The sequence below is a fragment of the Perna viridis genome, chromosome 13 (genome assembly GCF_037379345.1).
Source record: "Perna viridis isolate PV_CMFRI_1.1 ecotype Kerala chromosome 13, ASM3737934v1, whole genome shotgun sequence".
In the NCBI taxonomy this organism is placed as follows: Eukaryota; Metazoa; Mollusca; class Bivalvia; order Mytilida; family Mytilidae; genus Perna; species Perna viridis.
This window is the reverse complement of record NC_142457.1, coordinates 8,982,451-8,997,017: the sequence shown is the minus strand read 5'-3', so window position 1 is coordinate 8,997,017 and position 14,567 is coordinate 8,982,451. Positions and strand designations below refer to the sequence as shown.

The 14,567-nt window shown below is 31.1% G+C and overlaps 2 protein-coding genes across 8 annotated transcripts in view; both read right to left on the bottom strand.

Annotated features, from left to right (window-relative positions):
* LOC148599471 (elongation factor Ts, mitochondrial-like) overlaps positions 1–13,946 on the bottom strand; it is an 82,313-nt gene extending 68,367 nt beyond the window's left edge. The window contains exons 1-2 of the mRNA XM_088559762.1: positions 13,875–13,946; positions 12,257–12,426 (exon numbers count right to left, since the gene is read on the bottom strand). The gene's annotated coding sequence lies outside the window, so the exon portion shown is untranslated. The remainder of the gene's footprint in view (positions 1–12,256; positions 12,427–13,874) is intronic.
* The window catches only part of LOC148599470 (innexin unc-9-like), a 91,574-nt gene that overhangs the window by 52,048 nt on the left and 24,959 nt on the right, over positions 1–14,567 (bottom strand). For 4 of the 7 annotated variants that reach the window (XM_088559756.1, XM_088559757.1, XM_088559754.1 and 1 more), the window contains exons 1-2: positions 13,875–13,946; positions 12,257–12,426 (exon numbers count right to left, since the gene is read on the bottom strand). The exons of 1 other annotated variant lie outside the window; for it this stretch is intronic. The gene's annotated coding sequence lies outside the window, so the exon portion shown is untranslated. Of the gene's footprint in view, positions 1–9,678; positions 9,769–12,256; positions 12,427–13,860; positions 13,947–14,567 lie in introns of those variants that run through there. 2 more of the 7 variants (XM_088559755.1, XM_088559753.1) reach the window with 2 other exon arrangements.

Below are 14,567 nucleotides of genomic sequence, written 5' to 3'. Positions count from 1 at the left end.
TTTATATATCAACACTTCAAATAAGTACCTAATTATGAGAAAAAGAACAGGTCTAGATATAGTGAAACGCAATAAATGCAACATCATATTACTCCTGTACAAATGATAAATACTTAAAGAAATGATTCCTTTTCAAAATAATGACATTCCTCCATGTTAAATGGTACCTGTCTTTTCAAAAACTTTAAAGTTAAGTTACGCATTGTAAAAAATACTATCGTATGACGTCACAAAGGTTCGATGCATCGTTTTGAATATAATAGCATTAAAACCTATGTTTTTTCAACTGTATACTTCTATTGCCCATACTCAGTTAAAATCCCGACTTAAAACCATTATACATCGTTGTTTTTCCAAAAAAAGATGGTACACCTAGATGCAAATATATAGTTCTTGGTAGAGATGCCTCATACTTTGTAAGAAATAATTCCAAATCATCTTCCAAATATACAGAGGAAGATGTTTACAAAATTCTGGAATTTTTAAGTGTGTTGGATGTATTTTTCAACAAACGGTCGGCATTCCAATGGGAACAAATTGTGCTCCTTTACTTGCTGACCTATTCCTGCACTCCTATGAGACTGACTTTATAGCTGATCTGATCAGAAAGAAAGAATATCGTTTGGCTAGATCCTTTAATCTCAGTCTTCGCTGTATAGATGACGTATTATCTTTAAACAATCCTAATTTCGGGGATTTGATACATCGCATCTACCCAAAGGAACTTGAGATAAAGGATACTACAGACACTGTGAAGTCAGCCTCATAGCTCGACCTACATTTAGAAATCGATGGTAAAGGAAAACTATTCACCAAACTTTACGACAACGTGATGACTTTTCATTCATAATTGTCAACTTTCCTTTCATCTGTGGCAGTATCCTTTCAGCACCTGCGTATGGAGTGTTCATATCACAACTCATACGTTATGTCAGAGCTTGTCGAAAATACGCAGACATTTTGTATCGCGCTAGAACTCTAACACATAGGCTTCCGGAACAGGACTATGTTGCTACAAGATTGAAGTCATCACTACAGAAGTTTTATGGTCGTCATCATGAACTCGTGGATCGTTATGGTGTATCCATCTGCACCATGAAAACTGATTTATTCAACAGGCCATAGTTTTCCTTTCCTCGTTTGTCTACCCCGGACTTGACTTTTTATGAGCAACTCGGCGGGTGTTTCTAGAAAAGCAGAGGACGCTTACCCTACCGGTGCACCTGGTCCATGCTCCCAGTTTTTAGTGGAGTCCGAGTTGCTCATTTGCTTTTGTTACTTTGTATATATGATTTTAGTTACTTTATGTTCTTTGTTGTGTATGTCTGTTTTCCACGTCTGGTCTTTGTCCCTGGATTACATTCTTTTGATTACCGCTATAACTTTGGTTCTCTTGATTACTCTTTGAAGTTACTAGGATTTTGCGTGTTATAGGGAAATATAGATGTTTTCCATGTGTTTTGATCTCGTTATTCATGTTGCTGTTTAGAACCACAAAATATCCTTTTTAACGAAAATTAAACTTAAATCTCCGCTTTTCCGGTCATAAAATCCTCAACTGCAGAACGAGTTTGTCATCTATATGTAAGTTATGTTGTGTTTCTTACTGCCCATATTTTTAGCGAGACAATCAGGTAATTGCTAGTGTAAATGTACACTTCGAATAAAAATGCGATACATTATTGCATCAATTTTTTTTATAGAAAGCTCTTCCATATATAAAGTAAAATTAGGACTTTTGCCGATTAATGCTTTTGATGTACATAAGCATATGCAATGAAAGAAACTGTGTCGAACTTGGCATGCATGTTCTTTAATTATTAATTAATTAAAGTATTAAGTGATTAAGTAAGACAGTGAGCTTTATCAATTAACTTTATGATGCTCAGAATCATTTCCCCTTATCATGTACTTATGGCACTAATACAATATTTTCATAACCATGAAGCCAAAACAAATATTACAATGATTTTATCTGATTTTTTAAAAAAATTACATAATCTGTGTACTTGCAAATTTATATATGGGGGATTACTCTTGAATGCTTTTATTACATCTTCTTCGCTACAGTCAACTGCCCATTGAACTGTGGCAACATCCCTACAGAGTTTTCATATCATAACCCAAAAATCGTGCCAGTGTTATACAATATTTCGAATGAATCAAACACTTCCTCTTGCATAATGTTTATTCAAACTGCTTCTTTATACATTAATCAGATGACTATTCTTGCATTACGAAGGTAAGTAATTTAAAAAAATTACAGTCGGTTAAAGATAACTAGACTTATTTTATCTGTCAATTTAAAACTTATATATATATATATATATATATATATATATATATATATACTAGCTGGCCGAGTGGTATAGGGCGCTGGACTTTGTGCAGGCGGTGTTGCCATAGATGTTACAGCGGTACGAGTTCGAGTCCCGCGGACGGAACGACCAAAAATGTGACAATAATTAAAAATTTGACAAAAAAGTGTGACAGTTCTAACATCGTTGGGAATATTTCAGACCTTTCTATATATATAAACCAAAAAAAAAAATAATAAAAATAACAAAGACAAAATCAAAATCAAAAACGATAAACAATAAAAAAAAATCAAACAAAACAAAACAAACCAAAACAAAAGAACAATATCCCCATCCTAAAAAAAACCAAAACACAAAATAAAAACAAAACAAAACAAGCCGAAAACGTAACAAAAAAAAAACCACACACGCACATATACAAAGCACGCAAAAACGTAAACACAAACTAAAACGACCAACATAAAACAACAGCAAACATAGAATGTAAAAGAAACAAAAGAAGAACAAGAATTATTCAAAATTCATCGTTTAAAAATAGACATTCTGTTTTAAAAATATAAAATAGAATAGTCGAATAATATATAAACAGTTCATATATATTGATCTTCAAAATCAAAAGGAAATCTTTAAAAATAGGCCGCAAACGATCGGACAAGACTTCACTAGGATCACTATCATACAGTAATATCTCAGATTCAGCTCTAAATTCGTTCATCTAATTCCAGTTGTAATTAATGTATAGTTCACTACGAAACACGTGCTACAGTTTAGTTACATTCTAAAATTGATTACAGTTACTCCTCTTTGCTAAGAAGTTTCACTTTTACATGTTTTTGTATCATCAGGAGGACTTGAGAAGAGAATGAAAGTAGAACATGTCCAAGTTTCACACTAAATTGAAAAAATATTATCAAAAGATATCAGTTGTTCTTTTTCTGCACTAAACCCATAACGTTCTGCACACACTCTCTTCATTCTAGGAGTAAGAAGTAATAATTATGATAGAATTAAGTCAAATGTTCTACGGTACTCAGTACAATATAAGTATGAAAAATCTATACTATCAATAAAAGTTGACATGGAAGTTTTTTTTATTATTTGTTTTGTTATCATACGAAATACTCAACAACACTTTCCAGCAAACAACAGATACACTATCTTGGGATTTACGAAATCACTCCTAACGATTGTTTAGTGCTTTGAGATTTCTTTTCTTGTCATTTTGCTTTTTTTGCTAAATTTTCAAATTCCATAGACAAACACGTGGTAATATCGTCATACATTTGAATTTAAATGTCTATTTACTGTATAAACATTATCCACTGTTTAGTGATCAAGACCACATTAAGTAATTTTATTTACAATTTCAAATGAATAAAAATATCAAAAATGTCTGATGTTAAGTAATATTGAAAGAACTTGATCTATATGCATCGATGAATTATCCATTTGTCATAATTCAATTGTAAAACTGGAAATCACAAAACGATAGGACAAAAAAATGTTTTTCATAGTATAAACACACTATTTATAATAATATATACAACTGAATCAGCTGCCCTCACTGGCTGTTTTGTGTAATGCTCACACTGCATAACTGTTTATAAGGAAAATAGAATTTCTATTAAGCATGTCCACATAAACAAAAAGAAATGCTCTGATTGAAATTGTTTAAAATTGTTTTCAGATTTATTTTGTATGGTATGAACAGACCAATAGCGTCCATTTTTGTATAGTGGAAAAAGGATCTTGTCTTTTTGTTTTTAATTTTGGAAAACTGTTGTTTTATGAAAGCGTAAATGTAGAGAACACAAGGTCTCAGTATCGTATTAATTTTCCCATAGACTTCTATAGTGAAGTGCATATTTTTAGGATTTTTTAAAAAATATGTAAATTGATTCAATAAAACTTTCACTTATGTAGCATTTCTAAGGACATGTGAAAAAATAATTTCCCGCAAAGAAAATAGGGTGAGTCCACGAAGATTGGACAGAAAAGTAGTCTTGAACTATAAATAGCCATTTTCCCTACTTTCACTTTCGTTTTGCACTCACCAAACCAACCTTTTCAGTGGAACATTTTTATGATATTATGTTAGATTTTCTTTTAAAAAAGTTCTTCATCTTACAGTGTGATGTTTGCTCTATTTTTTAAGTCATTGTTCATGTCTTTTGACAAAACATTAGTTTGTAGAGAGGCAAAAAGAAAATGCACTATATTTTTATGGCATCCATGTTTTGACGTACACCCGCTCAGGGATATGCAATACGATACTGGTACCTATTACTAATAAACATTTCAATATAATCCTAAAAGTTGTTGTTTTTCTGCTAGAGTATTCATTTCCATACTGAAAATTCAGAATATCATTGCCCTGCTACAAACATGAGTTTTCTATTAAAATTCTTATATAGGTACCCTATTCCAGGCATAAGACTAATATCTCAATGTTAGCCAGAAAATATTACTTTTGATAAAAAGCTGCTGTATTAATCAAACTAAGCAACTTTGTGGTTTATTCTGACATGGTAGATACATGAGCTGTACTATGAGTTCCAAATCATTATTTAATCCCCACTTGTGAGTTCCATATATGGAAATATTAATATCCGAACCTCCTTTTTTGTCTTTAACTCAAGGGAGCCTCTTGTTTAAAGTAAAGTATAATGACCGGTACAACCAACTGTTTTAAACTATAGATATGGTCATTTCAATTATAATAAATCCAGAAAAAATTATACCAATATCATAGTTTTAAAAAAATATAGCTTTTCATATGCAGAAAATACAGATTTTAAGCCATTTTGGTACCCCAGGCAGATACAAATGGACCTCAATGTGACAGGAAAAGGACTTTTTCTTTAAAACAGATAGCTATGATGCAAGAAATATAGTTTACTGGTATAAATATTATAATAACAATTGTCTGCTTTAGATACTTTTTGAAAAAATTCAGTTTTTATATGAAAAAACACCATTATTTTTCTTGCCGCATTAGAATCTGTCCATTTGAACCACTGAAAAAAGTCCACTAAAAAATTGGCTGATGACTTTTGTGACATTTCTGTGTTTAAATCAACCACACAGTTATATGGCAACTCATTTTAGCTATTTATTTGAAAGAAAAACAAAAAATAAAAAAAATATTCATTTTTTCATATATAAGAGGCAATGTATGGAAAATGACTATTTTCAAGTCCTAACCACATACTTAAAATGTGTTGTAACTTGAAAACTATCCTTTATGCAGGAGTATTACTTGCTTTAGGTTACCTGAATATAGATATGCTCATCATAAATAGTCAAGATAATAATTTTATTGAACTGATATCCTACAAATTCATGAAAACAAAATGCATTTCCAAATTTGGTAAAAATTAACTATAAATGCAAAAAACCAGAGCTACCATAAAAAATCAGGTTCAAAAGTTGGCTAATTCATCTTAAAAGTGTTACCTGTATTGGGGTACTACTTTTTCAGCTGGTAAAGACCACTTGCTGAATATCCAACTTTACTTGAAAAACTGGCTTACTAGGTCTCAGTATCGTATTAATTTTCCCATAGACTTCTATAGTGAAGTGCATATTTTTAGGATTTTTTAAAAAATATGTAAATTGATTCAATAAAACTTTCACTTATGTAGCATTTCTAAGGACATGTGAAAAAGTAATTTCCCGCAAAGAAAATAGGGTGAGTCCACGAAGATTGGACAGAAAAGTAGTCTTGAACTATAAATAGCCATTTTCCCTACTTTCACTTTCGTTTTGCACTCACCAAACCAACCTTTTCAGTGGAACATTTTTATGATATTATGTTAGATTTTCTTTTAAAAAAGTTCTTCATCTTACAGTGTGATGTTTGCTCTATTTTTTAAGTCATTGTTCATGTCTTTTGACAAAACATTAGTTTGTAGAGAGGCAAAAAGAAAATGCACTATATTTTTATGGCATCCATGTTTTGACGTACACCCGCTCAGGGATATGCAATACGATACTGGTACCACAACCGTAATTAAATTGCAGAGTTATCTTTCTTGTCCTTCATTCACATTGAATCTGTTTAATCTATTACATAGAGCAAAGAAAGACTACTCTGTTTTATAGCTAAACATGTCTCTTTTGATTCACACAGAAGCATTAACTAATTCTTTCAGAATACTGTGATGAAATTTTCATTTTAGCTTAATAAAGAAGAAATTACAAAAGCCAGTAGCAAGGGTCTTCATTGTGTTGAAAATAAGTTTTGTTAAGTTGAAAATATTGTACAATACAGGCGGGACGTAAAAGAGGTATGCAGACCCATACTATACACGACTTCTTTTTTTATCTTGGCTCAGTCTTGCATTAATTTTTCAATAGATCTCTGTAGCGAAGGTCATATCTTTGGGATTAAAGATAAAATTATATGAAAATTCAATAAACTTTGCTTAATATAGGACTGATAAGGGCATTCATGAAATTAATTTACAGCCAAAAAACTAGGAATGTCAAGATTGGAATGAAAAGTACTCCTGAACAACAAAAATATTTTTTTCTACTTTCACTTTTGTTCAACATTCATTAAATCTTCCTCTTCGGAGTTGGATTTTTATGTTATCGTACATGGATAAGATTTGTACCTCTAGTCCATGCAGCATAAGTCATAGACATATTGCATGTCGGAAATTCAGGAATTTTTCTTTATACTTTATTTTCGTTAACAAGTCAAGTAAATTTGCTTGGTATATTTTGTTTTAGAGGGATTGAGAGAAAAAGTTCATATTTTTTTATTTTTCATTTTGCTATAATAAATATATGTTAGGGTTATGCATTTAACTTTTACTTATTATACGATCTGTAAAAAATAACATATTTTTTTAAGTAATGACGATAAAACTTCAATATTCAGATGTTGCTAAATATCGTGCATGTTTTTCGTTATGAAGTACATATGAAAATGTAAACAACCACCAACCACTATTTTTGACAAATCAAATAATAAAATCTACAAAATGTTTCATACCTTCAAACTAAGATATCAAGTTTTGGAAATTAGATTTAGAACGGTAATTTCATTCACATAAAATCGATTTGTTTTCACAGTTGGACCCCGTTAAAAGTACGCAAATTCCGAATTGTTACAAATTGATCTGGTATTCTTGTACAAGGGCGATGCCCGATTTTAAAGACGGGATTAATGAATTCAATCAAGCATTCAATTTCTTCTCAACGGGAGTATAAATGCAAATCGAATAACATGAATGTCTTGCACAGTTTTTGTTAATATCTTGTTAAAATGATCGCTCAAATGCAATAATTGTGATCCGCCTTAACAATATTGAGGGTAACATGTGTTCTGTATGAAAGATATAAACGATTTTCCACATAAGAAGGCAGATTCGATGAAAAAGATGCAGATTTGAATCGCTTTACAATATTTGACTTAGATGCCCATCAAATAATTCTTAAATGCATCTGTTATAATTATAAATTAAACATGCTATTGATATATTTCTGTTTAGAAAATATGTGAAAACGTATGTCATATATATCCTTCGAGTTGGACAACATATGAATAAAGTCATTTTTCATTTAATATGGCCAACTAACATAGGAGAAGCATGATGATATGTTGATATAAGTAGGTTGACTATTATACGTTGTTTAAAGGGAAATCAAAAGAATCGTAATCAAAAAGAACATAAATCAAGGGTAGTCTAGATAGGGTAAATTGACAAATACAACAAGGAACATGAAATGACCAAGCTCACACGTTCAAAGAAAGAAATGTTGATAATCAACCCGGACTCCACTTAAAACTGGGAGCATGGACGAAGCGCAGGTAGGTAGGGTAGGTAGTAGAGAGAAACAAAAATAAGTCATGACATATTCAATGACACCTCATTCAAACGAAAATAAGTCCAATATCAATAATGGAAAGTTTCTATACATTTGTTTTCCCATCCATCGAATTTGCTGTTTTAAATATTTTAATTTCACACTTGTACATGTTATTCATTTATAATTCTGACATAAAATAAAGCTACTGTTTTCATGTAACTGGGTAACTGGAAAGTGAAGATAATTTTGAGTGTCATAATAAAATAACTATTGCTATATAGGTAAGTTTGTGAACAAAATTCAATTTACATAGAATTATCATAGTATCCTAGAAGTCGTGTTAAATATTGTCTGTAACCACTCCTGTCATCTCATTTTGGACATTTCGTTTGATCTTTTGTGCTATGTCTTTTGTTACGCAAGCATTTGTATTTTATGACAATATTAATTCTTTAATATGTGCTAAGATATGTAAAATCATTTAATTTATCAAAGTTCAACTAAAGACTTAAGTATCAGTCTTCTAAAAATCAGACAGAAGGTGATTCATGCATGTCAAAAACCTATCAAATTCAGTTTTATTTCTTGTTCAGAAACAGCTACTAATCACATAACCAGTCTTAGATTTTCATTTGGTTGTCGCTCTTTTGAAATAAAATAATACAATACATGAATTGGGAACTTTGAAAGCGTAATCGTTCTTGATTTGGTTTGATTTGGTTGATTTTAGTGGGAGATGAATGTAAGATTTTCTAAAATAGTGCAAATCTGAAGGCAGACATGATTGTCATTGTGTGAATGTATAGTATATAAAGTCTGAAAAGGCATCGTTTGTTTGGTGGGGTTTTCTTCACCATGAATCAATTTACCATTGGCAGTGTCTGAATTTTATGTGGACTGTTACTTTAGGCCGGTTGCACACACATACTTTGGCGCTCCGTCCCTAAACATAAACATTGCTGTCATATGTTTTTTGTAATATGTCGTTTGTAACATTTACTCTAATATGAGTTTACGATATGTCAAGTTTATTGGATTTATAAGATAGAAATCAAAGAGGGTATGATATATATATCTGAAAATGTTCCTCATCAATGATCTATGAGAAAAAACGGTTATCACTGAATCACCGTCAAATGTTACAATAGAATACTGAGGTATTACATTTATTTTAACGGAATAAATTTGCGTGGTTTATTTAGTTTTTTTTTATGTCGTGGGATCTTTATGTCATGGAATTCAGTAGATACAGTAGATAGGTTTTCAATTAAAACTTAAAAATAATTTGGACATGATCGAACCATGACAACCGCGCAAATTTGATCATAACGAAGAAAAGTTCTTCTACAGTATTGGACACTTTTATAATTCATACGTAATTATGGATCTTTTTGCCAAAAGGTATCATAAAATTTCAGGCAGGTATTTAGTGGTACTTAAGTACTTAAGCCCAGAGTAAATATTTCACGGAATTCATTTTTGCGTTTTTAGACAGAACGCTAAAAAACGACAAAATTAGAACCCACTGACGATTACTCACTATCCGGTAACTGTTTGCAATTTATCAATTGTCTCCCCTTTTTTCACAGTAACTGATTCATCGACAAGCTTTGCCATCATTGTAATACTACTGCAAACAATTAAAATAAATTAACATTCTGTAATTTATATTGACAACTATACAGCTACATTAAATTATATACACATGTGCCCATATCTATTATTTTGATTGCATTTTATTGCGTAATCAATAGATATCAATTACGACGAATCCTTTCGAACATATGCAATTGGCATTTATTATTGTATATGATTATAGGGTTCACTTTGTTACTATACGTATGATATTTAAAAACAAATCATTGACTGATACGTTCTCAAACGAGTTCAAAATGAACATTGAGTATATCATCATTGAGTTGTGAAAACTCGTGTCAAACTGATTTTTGTGATTAGAAAGGCATGTGATATTATCCAATTTATGTTCTTCGTACCTTGTAAAGTTTATTAAGTCTCAGTTATCGAAAAATAAAAGCAAGATGTGAACCCTCGGAGCCATCAAACCTAGGTATTCTCATGTAAAACTCCGTGAAGATAAAGTAATGTTCCATTTTGCATTGTCAGTGTAAACAGTAATGATATATACATAGATAGAGGGTTATCATTTCACGTCACTCCAGCTGATTTATTCAACGGGTCATAGTTTTCCTTTCCTTTTTCGTCTACCCCGGACATAACTTTCTATGAGCAACTCGGCGGGTGTTTCTGGAAAATCAGAGGACGCTTACCCTACCGGTGCACCTGGTCCATGCTATGCTCCCAGTTTTTAGTGAAGTCCGAGTTGCTCGTTTGCTTTTGTTACTTTGTATGTATGATTTAGTTACTTTATGTTCTTTGTTGTGTGTGTCCGGTTTCCATGTCTGATCATTGTCCCTGGATTACATTCTTTTGATTACCGCTATAATCTTGGTTCCCTTGATTACTCTTCAAAATGAATACTAGAACTCATTGCTAGACATTAGTTTAACCGGAAAATAGTATATCTTACGACTCCATTACCGCTTTCAAATAATAATAATAATGATAGATAGATAGATGGATATACCACCAATTAAAGGCGGAAGTTCTCAATTTAACAAGGGAAAATGCAGTATTCTCTTTCAAAATCCTGAACAGAAAAGTTCATTTTCTACAGATGCTTTGATTTTACATTCATCTCATAAATGAATAAAAAAAAAGGTTGAAACGAATAGCATACTCTGTTACAGTATACAAATAATCTTTATTTTATTCGAAAATACATTTATAGTATTGATCTGTTGTAACGTCTTTTTTCAATGGTGAAGTTGAAAGACACACTCACGCACAAAATAAGATAATAATAAAAATAAGAGGAAAATAAATGAAAGAAAAATATAGACTTCTAGGCTGGTTTTCATTACTCTTGCCCTTATGAGACAATACGATCATTGATATCCATATCCGTCTATAGCACAGATGTGAGGTGTATTGTTAGTCAGTGTAACAGGGTCGATGTTCCCATTGGAAAATAAAAGTGTTTTATTTCATATATTGAAATAGTTTTTTACAATATTTTACAATACTTTTATACCGCTGTCAGTTATGGTGTTTAAATGTCCACCCATTTGTCTGTTCTTTCGTCAGTTGTAACACGTCGCACGGTAATTTGTGAACACCATTACTCTCATCATATTATATAATTTATGATGTTCTGTTCTATGTTTGACATAAGTACCTATTTTGACCGAATAATTTTCTTTCAAATACAATCTCGTGCATGGGAATGAAATATAGTGACCACTTCAATATTATTAAGGAGTTACGTAAATATATATACAACAAGGCTTGTTGGTATTTAATTTAGAAATAAATCACGGAGACTCCATTTTATCATTGTTTTACTACGCGCGTTCCATTTATGTTGCATGGTTTTAACCCGAGAGATAGCCAGCCTGCAGTTAAAAAATTATAAAATGTAGTTTCTGTGATTTATTTCTATTCTAATAGGACTAGTTTCTACATATTTCTGAATAGACGCAGCCCATGTTGGTTGTGTTTATCATTTTTTTACCATTGCTGTGGTCTAAAGAGTCGTATTAAAATAAAGTATTATTTTGCTCGTATGTGAATAATAAGATCTTGCAACATGTTTCGATGACGTGAAGTGATAATATTTCTGTAAATATGTCTTCTTAACATGTAAAATTTGAAACTTACGCTAAAAGTCATATTAGAAGGAATTGATGTAACATTGTAGTAAGTTTTTCAAACGATCAAAATCATCAACACTTACTAATGGGCTATAATCTGGCATGCCATTGTGACCAAGCGAACACTAGCGTATTATCATCAAATTATACAAATTACATTTTATACTCTGGTGCATATTATTGTAATTATACAAATTGCAGTTTAATGCACAAGCGCAGGGTATTGTCAACATGCTATACAAATTGCAATTTAAATGCAATAGTATTGTACTGCCAGTATGACAGTTTTGTATATTTTTATACATATATTTTAATCGAATAATTGTTTTGATCTGTTTGTATGAATGAAACATTAGTATATGTTGCACATGTTAAAACAAAACTTACCCTGATCCTCCGTGTCTTCACACCCTTCATGAAATTTAAGTCTTATATTCCAAATAAATATATCACAGAATCTAAGTCAAATTTTCACAGTTTTCACTTTTTTGCCTACACATTTTTCACACAACGAAGTAAAGTTGTAAATCCAAAACACGTGGTACTATCGTCGCCATCTGTGGAGTATATAAACATCAATAAATATGTATTTGTGCATTAAAACATTGTCACATATTGTATAATTGTTCGGAAAATAGGGGATATATAAGGTTTAAAGAATAAACACAAAAGATAAAGGTGTATTCTACAGCACTTTCTTGAAAAAAGTAAGATAATTGTTATTTTCGTTGAAATTTAAAGTTTGAATAAAAGAACCGAGAATGATTGTCGGTTGAAAACTGGAACAAAAGATCAAATCAAAGCGCATAGTATGAAAATAGCGGTACTTATAACTAACAATAATCTACTGTTAAATATACGAATTAGTGTAGATGATTGGCTCAATTTGATGATACAATGAAGCAATATCAATATAAATTGAGACTAAAACGCAAACGATACATTCTTTACATTATAGGTATTTTTAAGTTTTTGTAGAATAAACGTAGGCCAATTCTCCAACCTTGCCAAGTTTTATAAACGATTATTTAACTAAATACAATTTATTCAAAATATATTACAATACATGTTACAAAATCCTTTTCATCTAACAATACTACTTTTCGCAACATGTACAATCTTATCATTTTGATGACATTTGACCACACTCCGTTTGAAGATTAGGAAAAGACATCAAGTTACGTAAATCTGTTTACTCTCTATAAACATTACGGCTATTAAATCTATTATCACAGTATCCTATATCTCAGCCATCATAGATGCACTGAACGTATACATGCGGGCAAACTTGATATGCAATTAATAGTACAGTTTATGTAAATTTTATTGACATCGACCAATAAAAAGTTATAATGATTGAGTTATTAGATTTTGAGCAGCATGAATGTTTTAAGGAGTGAACGACCGAAGACAATGTGGAATAAAATAGAGACTAAGGAATCTCGTTACGTTTATTGATAAGCTAATTTTAATAAAATTAAAAGTTATAGACGACACAGAATATATATATAAGAGCTTGATACATATTTGGAGGATGTACTGACTTTTAAATTACATTGGGATATCTATTTGTGAGTTTAATACAGCTGAGAAGAAAACATACAACAAACGCGTACAAAGTCACTTAAGCAATAATAATATCAAAAGGTAAGTACAGAGACGTGACGCACACAAGAGTAAGACATTTCTGCTTCTTTGCAAAACGCCCGTCGAGCTATCGATTGGGAAAAAAACTATCCTGTCCTATTAGCCATAATCATGTCATCTTAAAAAAAAAAAAAAAAAAAAAAAAAAAAAAAAATGACGGTGTAATACCATTTTATTAACACATGTATATGATCCGCACCAAATCTAGTAAATTGTCACACATTGAGTTTGGCGAAGAAATTTGCAAAGTCAATGTGATGATTTTTTTTCGAAATTAGATTAAATTAAAGTTCACGATAAAGCTACAAAACTCCAAAACAGTCATACTGTAATGATTTACAGACCTTGTATTTCTTACCTTGGTGTACTATCCCTTAGTCTTAGTCATTGTCATTATGTATTACTCACTTCCACAAACAAAACTACATGTACCTTAATTAATGACTTTACCCCGTAATATAAAGGTGCAAAACCACGTGTAACATGTAAATTAGAAAGATGCACGTGAGTGGCAATGCATATATCCTCCTATCATATGTTGCATAAGAAACTGTTTTGATATCAAAGAAAATTCGTTAAAGGGCGACTAAGATGGTTGCCAAATTATGTTTAATTATAAAAGACAGACTGCCTGTTCTTCTAGCATTGCATGAGAATTATTAAATATGATTGCTTTTATCAGAAATTAATTGGAAGGAGAACAAGAAATGTTACTAAGGGTGGATAGAAATTACAAATATGAAAAAGGCACGCGCTTTCATTTAAGATACGGTTAATTCCAAGGAGATAAGGTGTCATTTTATAAAAAAAGAAGTAAACGATGATTAATGCTTCTTCTGTTTAACAGAAGTAATAATGTTAAGAAACGTTAAAGACAACTTAAGATTATTATTGGTGTTTTATTTCAAATTTCCCTAATTGTTAAAAATACTTTTTGCCGTATGACTTGCTAATTAATTCCAATTCAATTAAAAGTAAACGTTACGACAAAAGTGAAAACAAGTCTAACATTTTTAAAATCTTTTACGTTACCTTATATATGTGATAAGAT